The sequence below is a fragment of the Adiantum capillus-veneris genome, chromosome 30 (genome assembly GCF_014529385.1).
Source record: "Adiantum capillus-veneris isolate H3 chromosome 30, ASM1452938v2, whole genome shotgun sequence".
Taxonomy (NCBI): Eukaryota; Viridiplantae; Streptophyta; class Polypodiopsida; order Polypodiales; family Pteridaceae; genus Adiantum; species Adiantum capillus-veneris.
Window position 1 is genome coordinate 36,632,764 of NC_140960.1, and position 26,129 is coordinate 36,658,892.

A 26,129-nucleotide genomic window follows, 5' to 3' on the forward strand; every position below is an offset into this window, starting at 1 on the left:
TAGAGCCAGTTACATTGATCTATCAGATCAACTTAAAGACAATGCGCCGCCAACCCTCCACTCCTCTTGCACTTTCATGGCTACCTCCATCTGCCTACCAATCTGAAACAACAAAAATGTGTTTAATAAGACTAACAATTGGCACATGTAGACAACACATAAACTAAACTGACCTTTTGCCGATTGAGACGAAAGTAAGCATCTTTGATTTCTTCGTAGCCCAATATAATTAAGTGTTCCCGTATGTTGGTGAGTGTCCAGGGTTCACTGACTTGCACAATCTCAAAAACACCATTTGACAAAGTAGCAGGCATGTCAAATGTCACAAAATTAGCAACACTAGATTGTAAAGGTATCCACTTTCCACTCTTACACATCCAACGCTCATAGTGAAAACGTCAATACAGTAGTGCGCACTTTCAAATATCGTATCCCTATACCTGAAGTGCCCACCTTACACTTGTATTTATCTCCTTGGTGCACTCCCTCGACCATTCCCCAATTATCTCCAAATACCAGTTTTAGTGCTTCATACATGACATTCTTGCTACAAAACATAGTATATGTGACACAGAATGGCAATTTCTTGAATAGGTGTACAAAAACGCATGGGGCAGCACCAACTAAGCCCTACTGATCTAGAAGCCTTCCCAAATTTTAATGAGGAGCAAATATCGAAAAGCATCTTCTCCGTCATTGAGAAAAGTGACCATGCATCGGGTTGTGGCCATTCCAGAGTCAGTAATGAAGGTTTGTCAACAACAATGATCTTACCATATCCATCCTTCGAGGCAGGCACTACATACGTGTGTGAGTAGAAGAAGATTCTGCATTGCAACAGAATCGAAGGTGGCGAGTTGGGAAGCATCATAACATCAATGTCCATATGAAGAGCGTTGAAGGTTCTTGTGAGACTCTTGATTGGTTGTTCCTCAACAAGGTCGGATGGAATTATATCTATGACAACACCAAAAAATACTAAATAAAAAACAAATAACAAGCATTTACAATTAGCAACCAACAATGTTTTACGACTTACAATGTATTGGGAAATCTCTTGAGATTCCATTCCTCAAGCGCATGGAACGCCAAGAGTACACGTGTTGAACATTGGCCACTGTGCCATTGACTCTATCATCTATGGTTTTTGAAACCAAAAAGTCTCCCCTTCCAATATTCGTCAAGGTTGCCACGGTTTCAAACTCGATGAGGCCCGATAACTACAGGTTGCATGAAGATCCAAGATCCTTTAGAAAACACCTGCAACACGCATTCCCCATCGGAATCCCTAGTGTTATGCAAGAAAACCGCCTCTATCTCATCCTTTGGCTTCCTTGAAGTGGAGGGGGTTGACATGGTAGCACCAAAAGAAGAAGAGTTGTGGTGTTAGAGAGAGAGACATGTTGTTTCAGAAATGAAATGAGAAGGAATGGTTGAGTGGGAAACAAAGGGGAGAAGAAGTAGTTCAAATGGATGGTGTGGATGAAAGGGGGAGACAGGTCGCGCAACTATGGAAAGCTTCCATTTGTGATGCAGCTATGGAAAGCTTGGTGGGAGGGGGAGAAGTGGCTAATGGGAAGCAAGGGGAGAAGAAGTAGCTCAAAGGGATAGTATGGATGAAAGGGGGAGACAAGTGGTGCAGCTATCGAAAGCTTCCTCATGTGCTGCAGCTATGGAAAGCTTGGAGGCAGAAGGAGAAAGAGAAGAGAGAAGAGGTAGAATAGAGGGTATTGCTGAGAAATGCAGATTTTGGTCAAAGAAAATAGTTTTTTGACCATGTATTTGGTTAGGAGAGCTTTTGGGAAGTGAAAAGTGAGATTTAGAGATTTTTTTTTTAAATTGAAATTTTACGGTTACTTTATAGGCGCCCATGAAAATGGAGGGAACCCAACGCCCCCCCCCCCCCCCCCCCCCCCCCCGGCCCCCCCCCTTTCCCCCTTCTCTCTCTTTCTAGGGGACAAAGCTATAATGAGGGGAATAAATAGGCCCTCATGTCCCCCTACTATCCTACCTTTTGAGAGGGTATAGCTATGGCCACCACCCTCTTCCTATTGGTCCATGCTTAATCACCCCTTAAGCTAAAGGGACCTTTTGGGGTTCATATTTTTCCTAATGACTAAGCACTTTATGTCTCATCATGATTTGTTCAGCCCCCTTGAGACTATCCCTAATGGGAATACCGCCACGCGTGCCAATAATGCCTCTTACCTCATTAAGTGGCAGCTCTTTCACACTGTTGAATGTTTTGTTTGTACTTGGGATCAAGAAGATTTTTTTTAATTTTTTTTTTGTATCTACACTTGCAAAACTTGGTCTTGTGGTCAAGTTTGTGGATGATATATGTACTACACATGATCTTATGTTTTGTGATACTATTATGGCATCTGTCAATTTGTTTAGTGGGCTTATAAGAATAATGCTTACAAGAAATATGTGGAAGATTCAACATACACAATGTTTGATTTGAGAAGGTTGTTTCAAATGCAAAACTTTGGCATGCTCATTTTGTTCATTTGAATGTTTTCAATTTCCTATGTGTGAAAGAATCTTATATGGATTCTTTGTTGCCACCCCTCGAGGCACCATTGAAAAATGTTTGTGAAGGATGTATTTTGGGCAAAATGCAGAATTCTAAGTTTTCTATGGATAGTTTGGTGTGGGCTACTCGCAAATTGTAACTTGTCCATAGTGACATTTGTGGTTCGATGCATCCTCTATCTTTGGGAACTATTTGTACTTTGTGACTTTTATTGATCATTACTATAGGCATGCATGGATAATTTTGCTTAAGGCAAAGTTCGAAGTGTATATGTGCTTCAAGTATTTTTTTCTTATGGTTGAAAATGTATTTGGTTGTACTCTGGACACCCTTCGTTTTGATTGGGGGTGAGTATATGCATGTATATATCTGCTTAAGGCAAAGTTTGAAGTGTATATGTGCTTCAAGTAATTTTTTTCTTATGGCTGAAAATGTATTTGGTTGTACTTTGGACACCCTTCATTCTGATTGAGGGGTGAGTATATGTCTAAGTAATGCATTTCTAATGAGTCATAGGATAAAACACGTATAGTATGATGCTAATGGGAGAATCTTTGGAGATATATGGAAGAACTCCAAGTGCCAAGTGATTGTATGCTTGCGCTTTCTTATATTTACAAAAAGGGGACATGTCGAGTGCATATGGGAAAGAGAATTTTAGAATTTTTTGCAAGCATTATTGGTGGCAAGCAAGGATGCCCACTTTTGCCGAGTCTCTTTAATGAATTGGAATGCATGACTCTTGAGTTTATACAACAAAAAGGCTTCAAAGGGTTTATGATTGAGAACACGGTGCTCATGACACTTTAGAAGATGCACACATGCTTATGATTCCTTTGGAAAAATTTTGCTTGCATAGTGGGCCGACTGTGAATGGCTCCAAAATCTTTATCACATGAGGCGGAGATAGTCGACCTACATCTATTGCATTCTTGCCAAGGACGCTCGAATCTAATTGGATGTTGAGGGAAATGAGGGTTGTTGGGTGTCGATCCCTTAAACGACCTCATCCCTTCAACAAGCTTGAGCTGGAAAGACATGTTAGGGAAGTCTGTTTGGATGCATGTGACAAGGGCCTAAGGCTTGAGTTGTGACATTGAGTTGGTGAAAGTTGAATTGATGTGAGACTTCTCCTACAAATGCCATGTCATGAAAGGAAGAGACATGCTTGGAACTCCATCCACCCCACAACATTATGCACGCACTATCTACTCCACGACACTTAGTGACACAAGGCATTAAAAAGGGGAGAAGCAAGGGGATCGACAACTGGGAAGTGCAAGGCAAAATCCCAAGGCGCAACAAAACGTTGACAAAGAAAAAATCGCGCGCCCCTCCGCCTGGTTTCGAACCCAGGACCTCGCCGTCGGGGTTGTGTGACACATGGGCTAGACATTTCACTCTTGCACCCACGTTGTACCCACGTTCAATTTTACAACCTTTTATTGCTAAATTACAGGGGTTGCCTGGGTTTAGTTTCTGAGTTGACGTTTGCGACTGCGATCTCCCCGGTCCTCGTGTGTGGACTTCCCAACCCTTGCTTCCCCTTAACAACCCCCCATTGGGTGTAAAACAGAAAGTGTGTCCTGTCATGTGTGACGTTACACTGGGTGACAGCCCTCGTTTATAAGTGACACGGGGTCACGTTCAAGGGATCTACGGCAGGGGCGCGCTTTCGGCATCGCGTGGATTTGAGACCGTCGGATATCCGCAGCAGGGGGGGGCAGGCTTTATGTACGCGCGGACTCGCCATACCTGCACGGATGCATGTTAGGCGAGTTGGATAGAGCGTGGGAGTCTGAGGGTGAGGTCTGGGGCTCGAGCAACGAGCGCTGTGAAGGGGCGCTAAATCTTTTAGGTCACGCCCTTTTGGATCAACGGTGGATCCAACTGGCACCGTTGATCCCTCGACGCGACCCCGTGTTCATTATCAACGAGGGGTGACAGCCAAGGAGCCTATTGGGGGAGTCTCCAGTGTCCAGGCGCCCGTGTGTGAGAGCGGCCTAAGACAATGGCATGACACCTTGATAATCAGCCAGAGTAATTGCGCTTGTGAAATAACTCGACACACGAGCCGCATGCACGTTTCTGTGGTCGATCATGGCGAAAGCTCTTGAGCTAGCAAGGTAGGCACCCACAAATGCATATATGTTTGCTCCCGCACATATACTCTCTCTCTCTCTCTCTCTCTCTCTCACACACACACACACACACATACACACACACATTTCGCCGTTAAACCCCAGTTTAGTACTCCATGCAGGTAGCCGAAGTCAACAATCCAACTACTTTAGATGAGGCGCAGCAGTCCATTATTTTAGACGCTCAGTAGCTCATACAAGCATAAAGGTGAGGACCTCGTTCCTCACTCAGAATTGGCTACTATAGTCAGTCAAATCTCTCTATAAGGTGGTCATTATCTCTGAGGTATGTTTTTTTCTCAATGAGGGTTGTCTTTACTTTGCACAATGGTTGCTCTTCGAGCTTGAAAAAGGAAAGACAGTGGGCTCATACACAAGAAGTTTTGGATAAATTCTCACAATAATTCCCACATTGTGACTTACCTCAACATCAGGAGCTTCTGTGAGGGAGGCACCGCATACCTAGCTAGGTACGATTGGGGGCAGGGGACCGCCGCCCCACCTAGCTAGGTACGATTGGGGGCAGGGGACCGCCGGCCCGGTGGGGCAGCGGTCCCCTGCTCCCAATCGTACCTAGCTAGGTATGCGGTGCCTCTCGAACAGAAGCTCCTGATGTTAATCATTGTATGAAAAACACTGAAAAAGACTCTGTTTTCCTACATGAGAAAAATTCTAAATCTTCTTGTGATAGCTTGCATAGTGGGTCGATCGTGAATGGCTCCAAAAAAAGGGTAATGCTTGTAAAAAATCTCAAAAAGGAGAAACCATGCATTGTGTACAAGAAAGAGCCACTTGATTTGGTAGAGAGCGTCAAGTACCTTAGCTTTGAGGTTCCAACCAAACATAAATGGAACAATTGCGTTACTTGATGCTTGGAAGCTGAAAGAGAGCCTACTTTGTACGAGAGGCTAATTTATTGTGTTCACAAGAAATATACATGTTTAACTTGCTTGTATAAATTGCTCGATCTGAAGGACAAGTTTGGATGGATGTATGGTGCGTGAGAGAGAGAGGGAGGGAGAGGGATTTTATTATCGTCCTTGGAGGTCAATATGACCTATGGGACCAAAGATACATTTGATGTACTATGGGGTGACGCATAACTAGTTTTGGATTTTGAAGGATTGTGTGATGTCAATTGCTATAGAGAGCATTGGAGAATCGCAATAGAGGGCCTGGTTGAGAGAGGAAAGCATGTAGATCCAGGAAAGAGAGAGAGAGAGAGAGAGAGAGAGAGAGAGAGAGAGAGAGAGAGAGGTGCACATGGGCTTGTGTGTATAGAGAGATCACGAGGTGATTGGAGACCAACAAAGAGAAAAAGGATGATTTTTTAACTTTCACCAAATGGTCGACACTCACCGAGCCTTTATATAGAGGAAGAAGGAATAGGAAGATATATCAAAATAAATCTCTGCAAATACCTTAGATTTTGGCATAGATACCTGTTGGCTCATCAACTTTTCCTTGAAAATCAGGACCATGAAATGGGTTTTTAAAAGCACAAAAATGAAGTGCATACCATTTGCAAGTTGAAAGGCTTGTAATAAGGCCCTTGCCAGATCCATATGAAGGACAATTACGAGGTGGCAGACCTTGACGACATGTAGAGTTGTCGCAAGCCTCGAGACTAATTGACATGGGGTTGTCAGATGGGATCAATGGTCCCCCTTTTTGGAATTGGATGCTAATGGTCCGATTAATCCCCAAGTGAACGCAAAGTGAGCCCACATAAAGTGAGCTCAAATATTTTTCCCAAGTGAACCACATGTGAGCTCTAGTAAACTCCAAGTTGTGACATCACCCACCCATTGCACGGGTGAACTGAGTGTGAATATAAAGTGATTCGAGTCCACAATACTTTTTATGGGTGCACGTTTAACAAGCAAATCGCAATGGCATAATGGTTGAGCCTTGGCATTGGGAGCAAGTGGTCGGGGTTTAAAGACCCTGGTGTGCAATTGGGAACTATTTTTTCTCTTTCAATTTGTCTTGTAAAAGGCTATAGCAAGCATACTTTGTGTGGCCAACTCTAGCGTCTTTGTCACACTAGACGGAGGTAGCTACTTCTATTGCATGCTTGCCAAGGAAGCTCGAATCTAATTGAATGGGCATTGTTGGGCGTAGCCCTCAAACCACCTCATCCCTTCAACAGACTTGACTTGGAAAGGCATGTTACCACATGGGAGACCTGTTCTTTGCCTTGTGTGATTGTGTGAATTGAAGGTGCAAGAAACTGTTGGTCCATACTAGTTGTTGCAAAGTCCGATCGGATGCATGTGACAGGGGCCTAAGGCTTGTGTAACACAAACCACCTGGATGTTTGTGACATTGAGTTGGTCCACCTATCGATGCCATGTCATTAAAGGTGTTTGGAACTTAGTCCTTCATTAAGCAATCTTTAGGCTAAAATTAGAAGGGCTACTCAAAGATTTTTCAATATTCTATCCTGCTTTCGAAGGGTAAAAATATTTTTGCCCTTCATTGAAGGGTAAAAGTACCTCCGAAGGGCGTCGAAGCCTTTAAAAATTAGGCCTGAAGTCTCAGTCCACCCTGCAACATTATACACGCACTACCAACTGGTCTATCTTCATTGGGTGTACAAAACCTCAAAATGTAAAAATATTGAAGTGTGTCTTGTCATGTGTGACGGCCAAGGTACCCAAAACAGCCTAGGCCTATTGGGCCTATCCAATGTTCAAGGACCTGTGTGTGATAGAGGCATAAGACAATGCCATGACATTGCCAAAAACGATGCAAGTAAATACCTTGATAATTAGCCATAGTTATTGCAAAGTAATTGCGCTTGTGAAATAACTCGACACACGAGCCTTGGGCATGCGAGCGTGTTTCTTTGGTCGACCATGGCGAAAGCTCTTGAGCTAGCAAGGTACACACACATGCATATATGTATGTCTCTCTCTCTCTCTCTCTCTCTCTCTCTCTCTCTCTCTACCGTCAAGAGCTCATGTTAAACCCCAGTTTAATACTCCATGCAAGTAGCCGCAATCAAGGATGCGACTACTTCAACTGAGGTGTGGCTCCATGCAGGTAGCCGCAGTCAATAATGTGACTACTTCAGCTGAGGCGTAGCAGTCCATAATTTTGGACATTCAATAGCTCATACAAGCATGAAGGTGAGGATCTTGTTCCTCACTCAGAATTGGCTACTTTCACAAGAAGTTTTGCACAAATTCTTACAATATTTCCCACATTGTGACTTACCTCAACATCATGACCTTCTGTGAGGGAGGCACCGCATACCTAGCTAGGTACGATTAGGGGCAGGGGACCACCGGCCCCTCTTGAGCAGAAGCTCATGATGTTATGCATTGTATGAAAAACATTGAGAAAGACTCCGTTTTCCTACATGAGAAAATTTCTGAATCTTCTTGTGTTTAGGCAATCTGACCTCTGTATAAAGTGAACATTATCTTTGAGATATGCTTTTTTTAAATGAGAATTTTCTTCATAATCTCTTTACTCGGCATTACGGTTGCCGTGATAAATCAATCTTTCTCTTAGAGTTTGAAAAAGGAAACCCAATTAAGAGTAATCAATAATTGAAATTTACCTTCAAACTTAAGTCATGTAACCCAAAGATCTTGAACAAAATTTGTGTGAAACATGGTTATCTATGTATATTTTCTTGCAATGAGTGTTCTCTTTCAGCGCATGTGGTGATGCCATTGTTCATAAACTTCTTTCTAGAGAAGCTACTCACACATTGCCTTCGTAAGAGAGAGCTACTCTACGTCAACAGGCCTTGAAGTGAGTGCTACGCGTAAAAGCTTGAACAATTCTAGAGTTTGGCATGTATGTAGATGCTCAATACATCACTGAATTCTACCTGACCCAATGTAAACGATAGTTTCTTAAAATTGTCACTAATCTACAACTGATGCTTATAATCTCTACCCCTACTATGACAAAGAAGAGATCTCTCAAAGGGCTATCCAACCTTCAAAACTAACCATTTTATTTCAGGATTGATTTGAAAAGACAAATAACTTATACTCCCATGTCTTTTAAATTAGTCATATACATGGTTTACCTCTTTTAGTAGTAATTTATACTTTTTTGGTGCACATGCCTAAGGGTTCTCATTTTCGAAGAAACTTTAATAAGTACGTAATATGTATATTTTTTATACAAAACCTTTATCAAGATCAATTTCTTGTAAAGTAATGCCTTGAAGAGAGACAGCATTGCCTTGGTAATCAAGGTGATCACTCGATATGTTTGCAAAATAGTTCCGTGTTCGAGGAGCTTCGAATTTGAGACTATAAAGTCTAAAGAAAACAAAAAAGTGTTCCATATCATAGTTTGGTGGAGGGTCCCAAAAAATTATAAAGTGCTCTTTTTCATGAAATTTTAATTAGTTCAATGGTGCAAACTTTGTTTAGTTCACTTCATTGTTAACCGTTTTTTGGCTGCCATTTTATGTGGTACACGATGTGTACACTTAAGAATGGAGAGAGAGAGAGAGAGAGAGAGAGAGAGAGAGAGAGAGAGAGAGAGAGAGAGAGAGAGAGAGAGAGAGATGAATGATGGAAAAGGTTGGCAAACTAAATAACTCAATATGAAAGACTTTGTGATTGATACAAGACAAAGGATAGAGAGGCCCCTAGGCTACATTTATTATGAGCCATGATGATCTCAGATAAATATCAGTGTCAAATAAAATAAAGCTTCATACTAAAACAATAAAATGGCCAAAACAGCCCTAAGATGGGCAAAGTGCTTGTGCAAACCCTAAATGTGCTCGAGATCCTTGTTCAGCAGGTGTACGGGTGGCCAACCCAGAACCAAGGGTTAGTACACGTGATGAGAAGCTTGTAAGGAGGAGAAGCATCTGATAGGTGAACACTAACATCCTCTTCAGATGCTGAAAAGTTGTTGAGGAAGTATGAATTGAACATAGATTGGTGATCAACGAGAAAAAGAGAAAGTTCTTTCTGCGAGAGAGAGACTTTTTGGGCCACATTGGTTCATCCAAGGATGTAAGCATGGATCTAGCTAAAGTGGCGGCTATTTGTGATTGGCATACATTGAGAAATTCACATGAAGTGAACCTTTTTGGGATTAGCTCTTATTATAGATGGTTCATTAGATAGTTTGCAATTGCTTCACTGTTGCATATCCTAACTCAAAAAGGGGTACCATTTACTTGGGGACCTTCACAGATTGTAACATTTGAGAAACTCCAACATGAGTTGACTATCGGGTTAGTGTTGAAGTTACCAGATTGTGGAGGGTTGCACAGATTTATGAAAAGAAACTCTTAGCAATCATTCATGCTTTTACTCAGTGGAGGCTTTACTTGCTCGGTGCCAACTATACTGTGTACACAGATCAGGAGAGTTTGTGATATTTTGTACCAAAAAAAATCATTGTCGCAGTTTCATTGCTAGATAGTGTATTTCGTGGTCTTGCAAGCCACATATATCTACTCAGTGTTCGGGAAAAGTATGCCTCAGCTTAGCCTTGAGCCGGTTGCAAAATCAAAGTAGCCAGTTGAGGGGAGGGCAAGAAGGAGAAAATTCCGCTTAAAATACATGAAAAATAGTGTATATTTTGCAAAAATACTGGCTAGTATTGTAAAATTTCTGGTTCAGATTTGTCTCAGAGGGATTTTTGTATGTTTGTGAAAATGAAATTTCCTGAACATTGTATCTACTGTTACATCAATGTCTTATCAAGCTTCATCCATTGAAAACAGGCCAAAGCTTTTGGCCTCGCCCCTGTTGGGCATATCTCATAATCAATGCACTCCAAGAGACAATATCCCGGACAGGAAGCTCCTCAAGTAGTTTTCTAGTCTTTTGAAGTACACCACATTTGGCATACATGTCGACCAAGGTAGTGCCAAGGACGACCTTTTGTTTCCACAACCCCTAACTAATAATATCATCGTGAATTCTTTTGCCCATATCAACGGCTTGCATAGTGCCACATGTCTTCAAGATGCGAAGGGAGGTGATTGCATCTTGATAAATGCCCTCGCTTCACATGTGCTGAAAACAGCCCACAGCTTCTTGATCTTGCCCTTGTTGGGCATATCCCGCAATCAACGCACTCCAAGAGACAACATCCCGGACAGAAAGCTCCTAAAGGACTTTTTGTGCTGTCTCAAGTACACCACAATTGGCATGTGAACCAAGATTTCTCAAGTACACCACAATTGGCATATGAACCAAACACGGCGTTATTTTTCAATAGCCCCTCACTAACAATATCATCGTGAATTGTCTTGCCCATATCAGCGTCTTGCGTAGTGCCACATGCCTTCAAGATGGAAGCTTAGGTGAATGCATCAAGAGAGATGCCCTTGCTTTGCATCCATTGAAAACAGCCCACAACTTCTTGGCCCTACCCTTGTTGTCAATGCACTCCTAGAGACGGCGCCCTAGATGAGAAGCTTGTCAAACACTTTTTGTGCTTTTTAAGTACACCGCATTTGGCATACATGTCAACCGATGCAATGCCAAGCAGGACATCTTTTCTCAATTGTCCCCAAAATTATCAGTGTGAATTCTTTTTCTTATCATCCTGATTTTCTTTGCTAATAACAATCTCTTGCCTAATGCCACATGCCTTCAAGATGCAAGCGTAGGTGATTGCATTTGGAGAGAGACCCTCTCTTTGCATCTGCTGAAAACGGCTCAAAGCTTCTTGGCGCCACCTTGCTTGGCAAATCAGTCCTAAGAGATGACATGCCGGACAAGAAGCTCGTCAACGACTTGCTGCGCTCTGACAAGTGCACCACACTTGACAGACAATACTGACTAACGTGTTATCCAAGTATTTGTTCTTTTCAAGTAATGTACGATTGCGAATATCAGCCTATATCTTATTACCTTAGTAGAAATCCTTCCTCTTAGCACAGTCTTTAAGTGAGCCCACAAAAGAAACTCAATTCTCTTCCTTTGCATGTTTGCTTGCGCATGGGTTATTGTTGCTTTCTTGGTAGCGCTCTATGAACCTGAGTCCAACGGTGCTTAGAGAGAAAACGAATTGTGTGTATGTGTCCACGCCAGTGTCATAAAATCCCGTTTCATAGATATACCACCTTGATACCTTGATGCTTGCGAAACATTTCGGTGAGACGTACAAAACGTACAACCTCCATAAAATGAAAAACACTCTCTATATAGAGTTTAGAGTCATGGGTATCTATCATTCATAGATTACACATAAACATCCATACGCGTATAAATATCATGTGCATGTATACACAAATATAGTTACAACTATAAATAAATAGATAAAACTATAGATATTTTATTAGTGCGTATATAAATAAACACATGTAAGTATCATATGTGTGCATGTGTACATACATACATACATATATATATGTGTATGTGTCCACATAGATATATACACACGCACGCATACAACCCGGGAAGTTGGGCCATTGTACAAATTTCATGGGGATGCGTGAGGATCATATGGATCCCATTATAGAGCTTTGCAGGATGTGGGGCAACCTAGAGGATCAAGAAGCCCTCATTTTCTTTGCTAGCGGAGCCAAGGCCAACTTTATTACGACAAAGATGGTGGCTCGTTTTTGGGAATCAAGCTTGAAGACTTGGGGCCACATATGGGTGCAATGCTAGCAGCACAAAGATATAATGTTGCTGTAACTTGTCATAGGCAACCTGTGGTTGCATTACCAGGGTGAGGACTTCGGCAGTATGTCTTGGGCAAGATGTTATGTTCTTTTACGAATGCCTTGGCGCGCCCTGAGCATCTTAGTGGACTATGCGTTAGTCCCTTCGCTGGATCCATCTTGCACAAATGGCATGACACAAGCCATACTCATGCATTAACGAGCGTAGAGAGTAGACGTCAAACTCGCCTTCCAGCCATAGACCCAATACGGGCTCAACCCCAAGCTGGGAGTCTGCAGTCAACGGGCTAGCTTGTACCACAAGGCACTATAAGAGGAAAAGTCACGAACCGCCACTATTGCCGTGGATTAATAACAGAAAATAGAGAGAGAAAAAATTGCGTGAGTGGAAATAGCGGTGGCAAAGGATGCGGTAGTTGTCCAACAACAATATATGTGGTAATAGACGCAGATATATATCCACAGCTATTATCGCGTGTGTTACTGCTTCGCTACATGGGCTTTTCAAAAATTAAGATGATCTGCTTTACTTTTTCTCTACTTCTTCCGCCTTTTCTCATCCTCACTAGTTCCACAGGACGACGGACTATCAGAACTCTCTCAAGATGAAGAAAAATTTGAGTCATCCTCGAAACGAGCACGCTTCTTGGATCTGATTACCACCTCAAAAGTCGACTTCCGGCCCAAATAACCGGGGAAATCCACTGATTTCCTCTTCTTCTGATAATGCTTTAAGCCTTTCATTATCTAGTTCATCTTCTTTTCAAGAGATTTGCCAAACTCTTCCTGCGAGTACAATTTCTACTTTTCTGCCCTTGCCTGTCCTTTCAGCTTTCTTCCCGACTTAAGAGGAGGGTCTATGGTCTCATGCCATCTCGAGCGAATCTCATCAATCGGGTAATTCTTTAGGTGTTTCGCAAACTTCGGGTCTCTAGAGTACTTGATTAATCTTTTCACACGTGTCAACTTGCGGTTGACATTTGTACTCCACTCTGGCAAACTTCCCCGCCGATAATTTGCCCAATTCTTCATTCTTTTCTTTATTCTTGTGCCGGGTTTCAACTTTTCTTTGCCTCTCCGTTGAGAAGTGTTATCTCTGTCAGACTCTCCGCGAGAACCCATGTGTGGTCTTGGGTTCTTTATGGCTGATGCCCTTAAGACAAAACGATGATGGGAGCGTGCCCGATGCGTGATCGACTAAGGGTGGGAGTCGCTAATAAGTCCGAGGCAAACAACCGAGATACCTTGACAAACAAAATCTTGACTGTTCTGTCAGATTCTCCTTGAGAACCTCTGTGTGTTGTTGAAGGATCGGATCCTCCATAGAAGAATCTTTTTGAGCTCTGATACCATTGCTACAAGCTTGGACACTCCAAGCGAGAAATCAATAGCAACACATGAACAAAAATTACAAAATCACTAAACTTTACGAGAGAGAGAGATAGTCGACACGACGCGAAATGGCCGTGGTAAACTTTGAGAAAGCTTTATAGCGAAGGGCTTGTGTCCCATACCACAAAGCCTAGTGTCCTGTATACAGACTAGGACACTCCAAGCGAGAAACCAATAGCAGCACACGAGCAGAAACTTCAAAATCATTGAACTTCGAGAGATAGATAGATAGATAGATAGAGAGAGAGAGAGAGAGAGAGAGAGAGAGAGAGAGAGAGAGAGAGAGAGAGAGAGAGAGAGAGAGAGAGAGAGAGAGAGAGAGAGAGAGAGTCGACACGGCCCGGCATAGTTTCGTGCCTAGAGGTATTGGCCCCAAAGTCTAGCGCCCCTTTCGGTAATTTCTTTATCATTAATCATTGCAATATACAACTCCCGAGTGACCTCTGCTCTCAGACTTTGCGTCCAGATGCTCTGCAAAGTGAAGCCCCAAGGGCTCTATTTATTCTTACAAGGAATGCCCCAAAAGTAGAGCCCCAAAAGCAATTAGTTGGTGGAGCATGACTTTCCATCAAAACCTTTGGCAGTAACTGTTTAGTAACACATAACTTTCCATGCATCATGAGAATGTCATCCTTAAGCATATAGTGCTCATGATGTCTCCCATCAACAAGCTGATCATAGATCCTTGAAAAATCTGAATCTTCAGCATATTGTGTCTTCATTTTGTCTAGTTCACAATGGTACGGAATTGACTCTGTCAAAATTTGGGGCTTTCGTGATAACGCATTAGACACCACATTCTTTTTCCCTTGCACATGCACAATCTGAAAATGGAACATTGACAAGATGTTTGCCCATCGCATGTGTTTCTTAGACAACTTCGTTTGTGTGAGAAAATATCGCAAGGTTTGATGATCTGTTTGAACAACAAAATCAGCCCCTAGCAGATAGTGTTTCCACTAGTGAGAGCGTGAATAATTGCCAGCAATTCTTTCTCATAAACTTGCAAGTTCCTTTCGGTCTTCAAAAGAATTTTGCTCTTATATGCGACTACTCGGCCATTTTGCATTAGAACTGCACCAAAACTGTGGCCACATGCATCACATCGAACCACAAAAGGTTTCGAAAGATCTGGCAAAATGATTACCGGATCTGAAGTCAGCTTTTCTTTCAAGTGTTTGAAGGCTAAAATCTCCTTGGCTGTCCACTTCAAAGTAACTGCTTTCCCTTGTAGTGCATGGAGTGGAGAAGCAATCTCAACAAAATTTTGGATGAACGTTCTGTAGTAGGAACATAAGCCTAGAAAGCTTCGAATGTCATGTATGGACTTCAAGTCTGGCCATGACCTAATTGCTTCCATTTTGGCGGGATCCATCCGTACCCCATCCTTTGTAACAATGTGCCCAAGGAAGTGAATTTCTTCCAAAAAGAATTCACTCTTCTTCGCATTAATGAGTAGCCCGTTCTTGCGTAACTCATTGAAATTGCGGTTAAGTGATTTCTATGCTCTTCTTCAGACTTTGTGTAGACAATCATGTCATCAAAGAAGGTACTCAGGAAGTTTCTATGCGTTCTAAATATTCTGTCCATAATTCTTTTGAACGTGGCAGGAGCATTTGTGAGACTTTGAGTAGACAATCATGTTATCAAAGAAGGTACCCACAAAGTTTCTATGCGGTCTAAATATTTCTGTCCATCATTCTTTTGAACGTGGCAGGAGCATGACAAGAAACTCATAAAGACCAAATGTTGTCTTGAACGCATTCTTGTGGACATCTTCTGGCCTAATGCGTATCTGGTGGTACCCACTCTTTACGTCTATCCTGGTAAACAATGACGCTCCCTCAAGTCGATCAAGGATGTCATCTATCCTCGGTATGGGGAACCTGTTTTTTATAGTATTCTTATTCAGGGCGCGATAGTCAATGCACATGCGCCATGAACCATCCTTCTTCTGCACCAGGAGTACACGCGAACAAAAAGGGGATGAACTGGGCTGAATCAGCCCCTTCTCTAAAAGCTCATTGACTTGACTCATAATCTCTTTCTGTTGGGCTGCACTAACCCTGTACGGTAGTCTATTTGGTGGACTAGAACCTAGCACAAGAGGTATGATCCTCAAGTCTCTCAGGAGGTAACTCCCCTGGCAAAGAGTCCAAAAACAATCGCTGAAAAGAAACCACTTAGAAAAGTTGACCTATCTCTATTTAAGGTAGACAAATTAGATACAACTTCAGGTACTTCTTTTGCAAAGATCAAGTACGCAGAAAGATGATTCTTTATTACAAATGAAATTGTAGAAGCAAAAACGATTGGAACAGACTCGCCTTTAAGGTTTACATCAAGGACATGAGTTTTTTCTCTATGTACAAGGGTAATCTTTTTGTTGTAAGTATCCACCATAGCATGCAACCTGTAACACCATGGGATACCCAATAACACATCGCAGCCCTCTAGTGGCATAATATGAAATTCTTCTGCATCCACATAACTCTAAATGTGCAGACGAAGTTTCCCCAAATTGGGAGTAATAGGCTCTGAATGACTTGGGCATTATAAACCTGCTTCATCTGTCATACCCATCTCCTCGGCAGAATGCCCAACTTTGCTGTTTTCATGTTATGAAATTTGCACTGGCTCATGGATCAAAGAAAACCAATCCTGTTTGGTCTCTAACTTTGCCCCAAGCTCTACACAATTCGGTGGCATCTGTGTTTGGCTCGTCACCAACCAAATCTGGGACAAGTCTTGCATAGGCTTTGGCTTCTTCCCTTTATGCTTTGACTTGTCATCCTTATCTTGTGACTTCTTTTGTGGGCATTTATTCGCAAAATGTCCCTCCTCTTCACAAATGTAGCATTTCTTGGCCTTTCTTAGAGCTTTTCTTTTTTCAAAAGATTTGCCAAAAAAAAAACCTTTTCTATCCTTGTCCTCGCCCAGACGAAGATTTAGACTGCTTCTTGGACGTGTCAGTTTCATCAGTGGAGGGTTTCTTTGTGGGAGGCACAGAAGTCTTTGCTGCAGCATTTCCCTTGGCTGAAAATTATTTGCCGTGGGACCCTCTCTTGTCTAGCCATAGCTTGAAACACTGAACCACCTCCAAAATAACCGGGATATGTAGTAGGTAACGGAAGGGTCGGATGCATAGCATGCTCAATACTCCCTTGACCATTCACAAACAGTTCTTGTCCAGGTAAAGAAAATTGCTTGGGATCAATGGACATCGCTGGTTGTTCAATCACATGGGATTTCCCTCGAGCATCACGAGTCCTTTGTGCATTTGAAATCTCCTTTTCCTGCAACGGATCAGTCATGCCTTGTGTCGGAGCCTGAAATTCTTGTGTAGGAGCCTGTAAGAACTCCTGCATTTTTGGGTTGTTAGCCAACTGTTGAAACATTTCCTTGGAGCTACGTAGTTGAGCTCTGAACAACCTGTCCTCTTCTTGAATTGTTGAAGGAACTTCCTCTGTACCATGTGAGGAAGATCCCTCTTCAGGTACTTGGTCTCTCTTCTCTGCCATAATGACAAGCTCAATGTTGCTTTCACCCACAATAATCCACGCTGCACTTTTTGAAGAAAAAGCTCACTATCCCGTCGATGGAACCATATAACTGGCTTGTACATAGTAGAGGACGGTACTATTTCAATTATCTGTTAACTTTACACAGAGAACTGAGAAGAAAAGAGAGCACAGAGGCGTCCAACGACTAGAATGTCACTGCGCACACAAAAACCGACACCCTGTAGGTCCCAAAGACTCGCGCCCCTTTTGTATTTCTTTATTCAATTAAGAACAAACGATTCGGACACGTAGATCAAAGTCTCACACAGTTGCCAAACTTGGCGAGGGCTGAAATTGCAGGTCTCTGACCCAATTTCGGCAACATAATGATGCCAAAACCCTTGTAGGTCAAAAGCAAATGTCTAGGACAGATTCCCTCGCAATTTAGAAGCTTTCTGGTGAGCTGTAACAGAATTAAGGCGTGCTATAATTCCCTATTTTTCCAATGTCAGGTGTACAGAACCCTGTACACACACGCATCCCAAGGCTTTCCCAAGGCTCCCCTGGTGCTAATTTGCAGTTTAGGTGTGACGTTCAAAAGTTTGCGTTTTTGCTTCTATATTTGGGTCAGTCTGTCTTTGTACTCATGTATTCACAGATACTCACAGTTCCATCGCGAAAGATTGCGACTTTGGAGAGTTTTCTCGCGTGAAAACTCTTCCAAATCACAGGGGGACCGTCCCATTGCGTGCGGGAGCCCTTGGGACACGCGCATACATTTTTTTCTCCGCTAAAAACGATACAAAACAAAGAATTACAGCCTGCTGTGTTTTTTTGCAGGTTTAGGGTTTCGGCCCAAATTCCATTTGGCACACACAGGCTTCCATACTCATCAGCATTCAGTGCTAACTGGCCCGACCAGTCCCAGACTGATTGACCTAGATTCCCAATGTAAGAAACCCGTTCGGCCACATCTGTTTCACACTGGCCATGTAACGTCCACTTGCACCTTTTCAAGGGTTCCAGGGAAAACGAGTAAAAAAAGTAAAAATGAAAATATGTAGTACATATTTAAAGAAGGCAGCAAGAAAAATACACTTCCTGGTGACACAGAGAGTAGGTTGTTGCGATTTGGACAGAGTCAAAACACACAGGAGGGTGGTGCTGCTAGAGTGGCCAAAGGCCTTTGGGAGCTTAGTCGTTTCTTTTTCCAAGAGTCAACAACACGGTTGGTTGCGGTTTGTGAGGAGAAGCGGCTCTGTCGGGGCATTGCTTCCCCACAGCGGATGCAGGAGCGTCACCCAAGTAGCCCTTGGATGGAGGACCAGATGCAACAAGCTCGATAGGAGCTAATCACCATTGAGGAGCGGTGCCATGAGTTGGCCTACCATCGTAAGCACGTGGACCCAGGTGGGGGACAGAGTTACTGGTGAGTTTTTTTGAGATGATGGGTCGTGTTTGCAAGTTGAGGAGACCGGATGGGTCTGTTTCCATAGAGCTTAAGGACATGTGGGTAGTACCTATTGACCTTTATTGTGAGCTTCTCATAGTCGAGCTGTAGTTAGAGCACATGGATGCACGCAGAGAGTAGGTGTGGGCACAGGTGCTTTGCCTAGTTCAGGAGGCTCTCATGGGACTCCCTCATGGTAGTTGCCCATGAGAAAATGGTTTGACTCCTAGCTTCTTCTTGGAGTACTAGGACGTTCTTGGACAGGACCTATGTAGTCAATACCAACACATTTAGCACACAAGATGCATGATAGCATGAGCGAAGGTTTGATCTACCTCATCCTTAAGGCCCTAGATGAGATTCGACAGTGGCGGTCCATCATCATTCTCAACTCAGCCTACAAAATTCTTGCAAAGGCTCTGAGCTTGAGAATTCAGCCACTACTGGAGAGCATCATACATGAGACTCAGACGGGCTTTGTCAAGGAGCGTAGTATCCTTGACAACATCTTCACTTTCTATTGACTTTGAGAAGGCCTATGACAGAGTTGATTGGGGCTTCCTTGAGGCACAATGTGTAGGATGGGTTTTTCAGATGCATGGATGAGAGAGGTGTCTGCTCTTTACAAATGTGCTCACAATCAGGTGTTGTTGGCAAGGGTCGAGGGGAACGCTTCATGCTTACACGCTTAGTACAGTAGGGATGCCCTCTTGTCCCCTTCGTGCTACGTAGAAGCGATGAGTAGATTCTTGACCTCACAGGAGGTTGGTTTGTGTGGCCTATAGCTACCCATTCGGGGAGAGGAGCTCTTGGGCATTGAGTTTGCCAATGACGTAGGTATGTTTTTGGAGGGCCATGAGGCCAATTTGCATAGGTGTGAGCAGGCAGTGGAGGTGTTCTGTTGTGTGTCGGGAGCATTGATCAATTGGAGAAAGACAATGGCTTTTTGGGTTGGTGATGCTCCCACGCCTGACTGATCGCTTGGCGAGGGCTTTCGTTGGATCTCTCTAGGGACACCAATTTGTCACTTCGGATGCCAGGTTGGCTTAGATTTATCACCAAAGTAGCAGACTGCTCCTCTCCTCCTAGCCATCACGAGAAAACTGCTTCATTGGAGCTCGACAGGGCTATCTCTTGGTGGCAGGGCTGTAGTGGCCAACCAGGTGCTCTTGGCCACCATGTTGTACATCACTTCTTGCTGAATTTTCTCGTGTTCTTGCATCGGTTGATGAAGAGATTTTCGTGGATAGGGAAAGACATGCAGTGGGATTGGGCAAAGGTTTCTTGAAAGGTCATTACAGTACCTTGCTCTTAGATCAACGACCTAATCAATGTCATTACAAATATGACATTTTTTTTTTCATGAGAAAAAGATCCTTCTATTAGTTGATGAAATTGCTCATGGGGTTACAATCACCTCTACTAGAGAGGCCTACAACAATCATAAGGGGAGAATCTCCCAATGGAAAAAAAACATATGTACAATGAGGGCTAAATCAGGAGATGGGAGGAGGGAAAAGCCACACAGGTGGACGGTAGTGCCATCTGAGCACACCCCGGACCATGGTGAAGAAAGGCCTAGGGTGCCAGAGTCGAAGGAACGCCTCTCTACGCTCTCGCATGCGGTCAGAGCTGCCCTGAAGATGTACTGCTGTTAGGCATATCTCCTGTGTGCAAGATGTACTGAAAAGCGCTGCAAAGGTTTGTGCCCAACAAGTCCCAATACTCCAAGAAAAAACTGGGAGTCAAACCATCCTCCCCTGGACAGCTACCACGGGGAAGTTCTCTGAGGGCCACATGGAGCTCCTCTAGTTGGAGAGGCAACTCACGTCTCTGACGCATCTCCTCAGTCACAAGACAAGGCATCTGTGCCCAAACCTTTTCTCTGCATGCATCCTGACGCTCTGACTGAGGCTCTGTTGACAACAAGTCACAATAGAAGTTAGTAGCAAATGTACGCATATCCTCAGGCTTTGAAGCAACTGACCCGTCAGGTCTTCTCTACTGGCTGACACTGGTGTGCGCATGACGGTCCCACTACCTCAAAGAACGACCTAGACACTCTGTCACCCACCTGGGTCCACTGAGATGCCTGTCGATGAAAATCAAACTCGTGACGCCTCTCCTCTATGCTAGCAAGCTCTTGGTGAGCCTCTTGCAACTGCTCCTCCAACCAAGGACTGCCTGGGTGCTGCTCCTGCATCCGCTGCAAGGAAGCAATGCCCTGACGGAGACGTTGCTCCTCCTCCCTCGCTGCAGCCAGGTGGGCCGTAGACTCTTGGAGAAAGAAATGACTAAGCTAAGCAAGTCTAGAGGCCTCCTCTATCAGCACGAGAGTCCTACGTGTCCAAGCCCTCTGTCCAAAGAGCCTCCGCTCGCTCTCTGAGCTCTGAGTCCAATAAGATCCTCTCAGGGATGCCTAGCATCATGCTCCCTCTCCTCTATCTATCTGTCACCGTGAGAATCATTGGTGCATTGTTCGAAACAATTGTCCCAGCCAAGATGCAAACTGACTCTCCCAAGTCACAGATCTGGTCACTAGCGTAGAAGCGATCTATCCGAGATAGATTCAATCCTCCCACTCTGCGGTCCGAGCGAGAGAAGGCCAAGCTGTCTGGGGGCCTCACAAAGCGAGAGTGCTGCCAAACATCTGAAACCCTCAAAGTCATACATAGCCTCTCCAGGCTGCCAACTCAGCTCCGTGCAAAGTAGCATGGCTACCACCGATCCTGTCTGAGGGGTCCTCCAACATGTTGAAGTCACCCTCAATGCTCTGCATGCGATAGAGACTCTACAACGTGAGACCAAAATTCTGTACGTCCACTTGCCACATTGGGCGCATAAATGTTCAGGAAATCCAAGAGGCAACCCTGAATCTGCATAGTAATCCACTGAGCCCTACCATGCACAATAATACCTCTGTCCACAATGGCATGTTGCCAAGAGTCTGCAATAGTCATACATACCCCTCCCTGTATACCACCAGGTCCAAATGCAGCTGATCAAAATGTCTCAAATCGCCTACGCAAAAGCTTGCCACATTGTCTAATGCGGCTCTCACAAAGATGATGCTCCTGCAGCATAAGAATATCAATCTCTCCGTCCACAAGGCATTGTTGAAGCTCCTGACGCAATCGACCCCGCTGGCGTTGAAACTGTGGCCCACCTAATCCCTGCACATTCCATTTGACAATCCTCATGGGGAACGGGAGAGAACTGATGCTGCAGCAACAGCTAACCGCTCTATCTTCGAGGCTGGCTTGGATGGAGAGTAATCCGCATCTGAGCGTCCCCGAGATAGGCGGGACTACAAAGATTGTCTAGCCCAGGCCCAAGAAGAGCATGCCGTATGCAGGGCAACCTCCTCTATCCAGCAGTCCTCATGTATGTATACATAGCATGATGGGCTCTGCGTGTCAGCAAAGAAGTGTACCACAATGTGTCTACATCCTGTCGAGTCTGGAGGTGTCACTGAAAACTTGGCCAGTGGCCACAAGGTCTGTACCAAGTCTGTAACCCCCAAGTCTCTCGTGTGGTGAGAGAACTCGAGGGCCTATGCTTGCAACCACTCCATCACTGAGTCCAAGGTCCCCTCAGCTTGATCCCTGCCACATAAGGGAAAAGAGAAGCCAACCGTCGAGTCTAGGGCCTCTATCCCTCTGGCTGCAAGGAACAGTACATGAACTCTGAAACAAGCTGCCTCAAAGTCTGGTGAAGGGTCCCCGAGAAACCGCGTGAAGTCGTAGGCAAAGAAATCCCACATGCGACGAATGTCGAAGCACGTCAGTCCACGAGGAACTGTTGCAAAGGGAGAAGTCTTCACCAAAAGGGGGGTACGCAAGAAGGGCTGTCCCTCTCTCGCCAAGCGACTTGTGGCAAAAGCGCTGCCAAGAGATCTCCTAGCAGTCGAGGAAGGTCCTACCCCATGGGTCGGCTGTAGGGAAGGAACGGGAGGAGATGTGGAAGCAGGGGGACTGGTGGGAGGAGGAAGAGTGGGGGGGACGGGGAGTCGCAGAAGGAGAGGGGCGAGGTGGGGAGGGGGAGGGGCGGAGGAAAATTTGGGGGCAGGAGGGGGGGGCTGTCGAAGGTGAGGCTCAAGTGGAGGGTGGAGTTGGGACCTCATCTTGTTGAACAGGGTCGAAACGGTTCCCTGTGGGAACCCATTGTTGCTCGCCTGGAGCTTGGCGACCACTCGGAGGGCCAGGCTGGCGTGGTGACCCTTGTCGACGTCGACCACAAAACGTGTTGCCAGCCTTCCTCTGCCTTAACCCAAGGCTCGGAGAGTGACACTATGAGAGATCGGGGTGTTTACCGCGGGCCATTACCGCAAAACAAGAGAGAGGAATTCAAAATGAGGAGAGAGAATCCTTTTGATGCTCAAGCGGCACTTTACCGCAAATATTACCGCGTGCATTTCCGTGAATATTGCTGCGCACATTACCGCTAAAGCTGGACCCCCTCCCCCCTCCCTCTCCCGCAGGTTTCCATTTAAATCCAATACAACTCAAAATGTATTTACACACTACAACTCCTACACTCTCTAGAATGCTTGCTCACTTCACTTAATCTCTCTTTCACTCTAAAAATTCTATACATAAATCATTGAACTCACAACAAAACCATTACAAATACTATTCATAAGCACATAACGAAACATTTGCAAATTAATCATATACTACACCAAGTGAAAGAATGGAGAGTTTTATTAATTCTCATCTTGTATAAGATCTCTACAAGCACTAGGATCCATATTTAGACCCATAGTATTCAAATCAATAAACAAATTTAGAGATTCTTCCTCCTCTCCATCACCTCGTGTAGAATCATCATCGCTTTCTCCCTCTTCCTCCTCCTCAAGATGACTATTTGCAAGGCTTGGCTGACCTTCTTCAACTTCTACTACATCTTCCTCTGCATCTTGTGGTGATGGTATGATGGGATCAATTACTGGCTCAATGTCCGTCTCTGCAAAGATAGATCTACCCCGCGGCGTGACTGGAATGACATACCAAAGTCTTCTTTGATATATACATGGCACATAAAAGACTTGTACGTCACACACAAAGAATAAGCTGATATACATAACTTAAATTTTTAATTTAAGTTAATTGCACATAGCCTAAATTACCTGCTCGCAACTACTAGGATACACCAAGTTGTCAGTTTTTCCCCGATGGAATTGGGTGGAATCCACCATAATGAGCCCATTTTCATGTCTTTTGACCTCACCCGCAAACCATCGTCACTCAAAGAGGAATTTGTGAAAAGATCTGAAATCCACTTTGATTATTCTCTCTATAGTACCACAATATTTGACCTCATCTGTTGTTGTGTCAAAGTTTCCCATCACGCCACAATCATTAGTGGTCCGACGCTTATCTATCTTGCGGGTGCGAAAATGTCGGCCTTCGGACCAAATGGAGTTGAAAATGAGACCCTACAATCACAATGCATAAGAGGTTACATCTTATTTCATTAAGTGATTTGCATACATGCATACATAACATATACACACTCACCTTGCGCAAGCATCCTCGCGCATACTCCCATTCTTTAGGGCTTATTTGTTCTCCTTGTGCTTTGGCATTGGTCATGGCATTATGGATCCACTCTACTTGAATCAAATCAGGATATTTTGCAAGCTCTTTAGGAAAAGGAGGTGCACATCTACCTCCATGGGACCTCTTCTATGCATCTCTATCCCTTTCTCTAGCTGCGTGGGCTTCCAAGTACATATTGACCCATTTGGTCATGATAGTGGCATTGAGTAAAGAGTAGTTGTTGACTATGGCATGAAACTCTCTATCCATGACCAAGAGTGAGCCTTTTCCACTGGGAATGGTTGAGTGCTTCCTAGGATCCTCTTCTTCACTCCACAGACGAGGCAATGATGGATCCACTGTGATGAGATACTGTGAGACATACACAAATGCCTCTTGCACCACCCAACCTTTTGCCATGCTCACCTGAAAACATTAAAACCATATATTTTTATTAGTAACTCCATAGCGTATAAATGCTATCTATATTGTATTGATTTTGCATACCTCCGGTTGTGACCTCAATCTAACAAAATCCTTTAAAGTCTTCAAGAATCTCTCCAAGAAGAACATCCATCTAGAGTGAACCACCCCACAAATGGCAATCTCCTCAACAAGGTGAAGCAATAGATGTATTTGGCTAACAAGTATTTCACGTGGGAATGCATCCTCAATAGCACACACTGCCTCTACTGCTAGCTGATGGGCTACTGGTATGGCTTCTACTTCTATCTCCTTGGAGCTCACAAATCTACAGGGCAAACGTTATATAGTAGATGAAAAAAAATTCCAAAGTTCATGCATGCACAACATGATATAGTACTTGAAAAAAACCCATTACCTCACAATCTCACCCACTTTGAATATTGCAGCCTTCACCTTAGTGTCCCCATAACCACTAATAGTTATGGGAAGTACAAACTACAAACAATAAAACATCTTAGTGAATGTCAACCTATATATAAGGACACATAGACACCACAAACTGTTCTACTCTTACCTGAAGGATTTTATGCCAATCATGGGATTTCAATCCATACAATTGAGTGGAGCCACCCTTTTTGGTTTTTGTGAAAGCACCTTTGAGTGACCGCATATATCCCGTTGGAGTTCTGATGGATGCAATGACTTGCTTTGTCCACTCTTGGTCTGCCTTTGACATTATCCACGGTGCTTTTGGGAGAATCATCTTTCCCCGCTCCCCCATGCGGGGCGTGGTTGAAGGGGGGAGACGTCTAATGGCTCTTAAATCTTCCCTAGCACCCAATGAATCCTTCTTGCCAGATATGTGATCCCATATAGCTTGCCCAACATTTTTGAATACATGCATAGGGTCCAATAAGTGCTGAATTTTCAACGAAGCCCAATAGGGGAGCGACAAGAAGATTGAGTACCTAGACATACCCTTTGGCAACCCATTGGGAGGCGGTGAGGATCAATAGTAATAATGTCAGAACGTGGCCATCTGTGTATATGGCCCGAATTTGCGCCGTGGTAATAGGTGCGGTAATCAGCGCGGTAAGACACACAGTAATGCTCGCGGTAATAGGAGCGGCAAATCAATTTTCAAATTTTTTTATAAATAGGGGCATCCGCGTGCCTCGTGAAGTTCAAAGCCCTAAAATTTGAATTTCATCGTTTTCTCCACAGAAGCCGAGAGCGCGAACCTCACAACCTTGAGCTCTACCTCCATCTCTACTCTTCTACTCTCCACCATCTCTACTCTTCCACTCTCCTACCCTCTCCCAACAAGCGTTTCAATTCCATGTAAGTTTTGTTGTTATGTTTTTTGATTTTTTCACACGCATACACACACATGCATACACACACACACGCATGCACATACATGCATACACACACTAATTACACACTAATTAGTGCATGTGTTCTTTACACACTAATTACACACACCACTAATTAGTGTGTGTTAA

At 44.0% G+C, this 26,129-nt stretch overlaps 1 protein-coding gene across 5 annotated transcripts in view; it reads left to right on the top strand.

Annotated features, from left to right (window-relative positions):
• Positions 1 to 4,409: 4,409 nt before the first annotated feature.
• Positions 4,410 to 26,129, top strand: part of LOC147417801 (uncharacterized) — a 100,085-nt gene continuing 78,365 nt past the window's right edge. For 2 of the 5 annotated variants that reach the window (XM_086506442.1, XM_086506443.1), the window contains exons 1-2: positions 4,430 to 4,665; positions 4,803 to 4,888. The gene's annotated coding sequence lies outside the window, so the exon portion shown is untranslated. Of the gene's footprint in view, positions 4,666 to 4,790; positions 4,967 to 26,129 lie in introns of all 5 variants that reach the window. The other 3 variants (XM_086506441.1, XM_086506440.1, XM_086506439.1) reach the window with 3 other exon arrangements.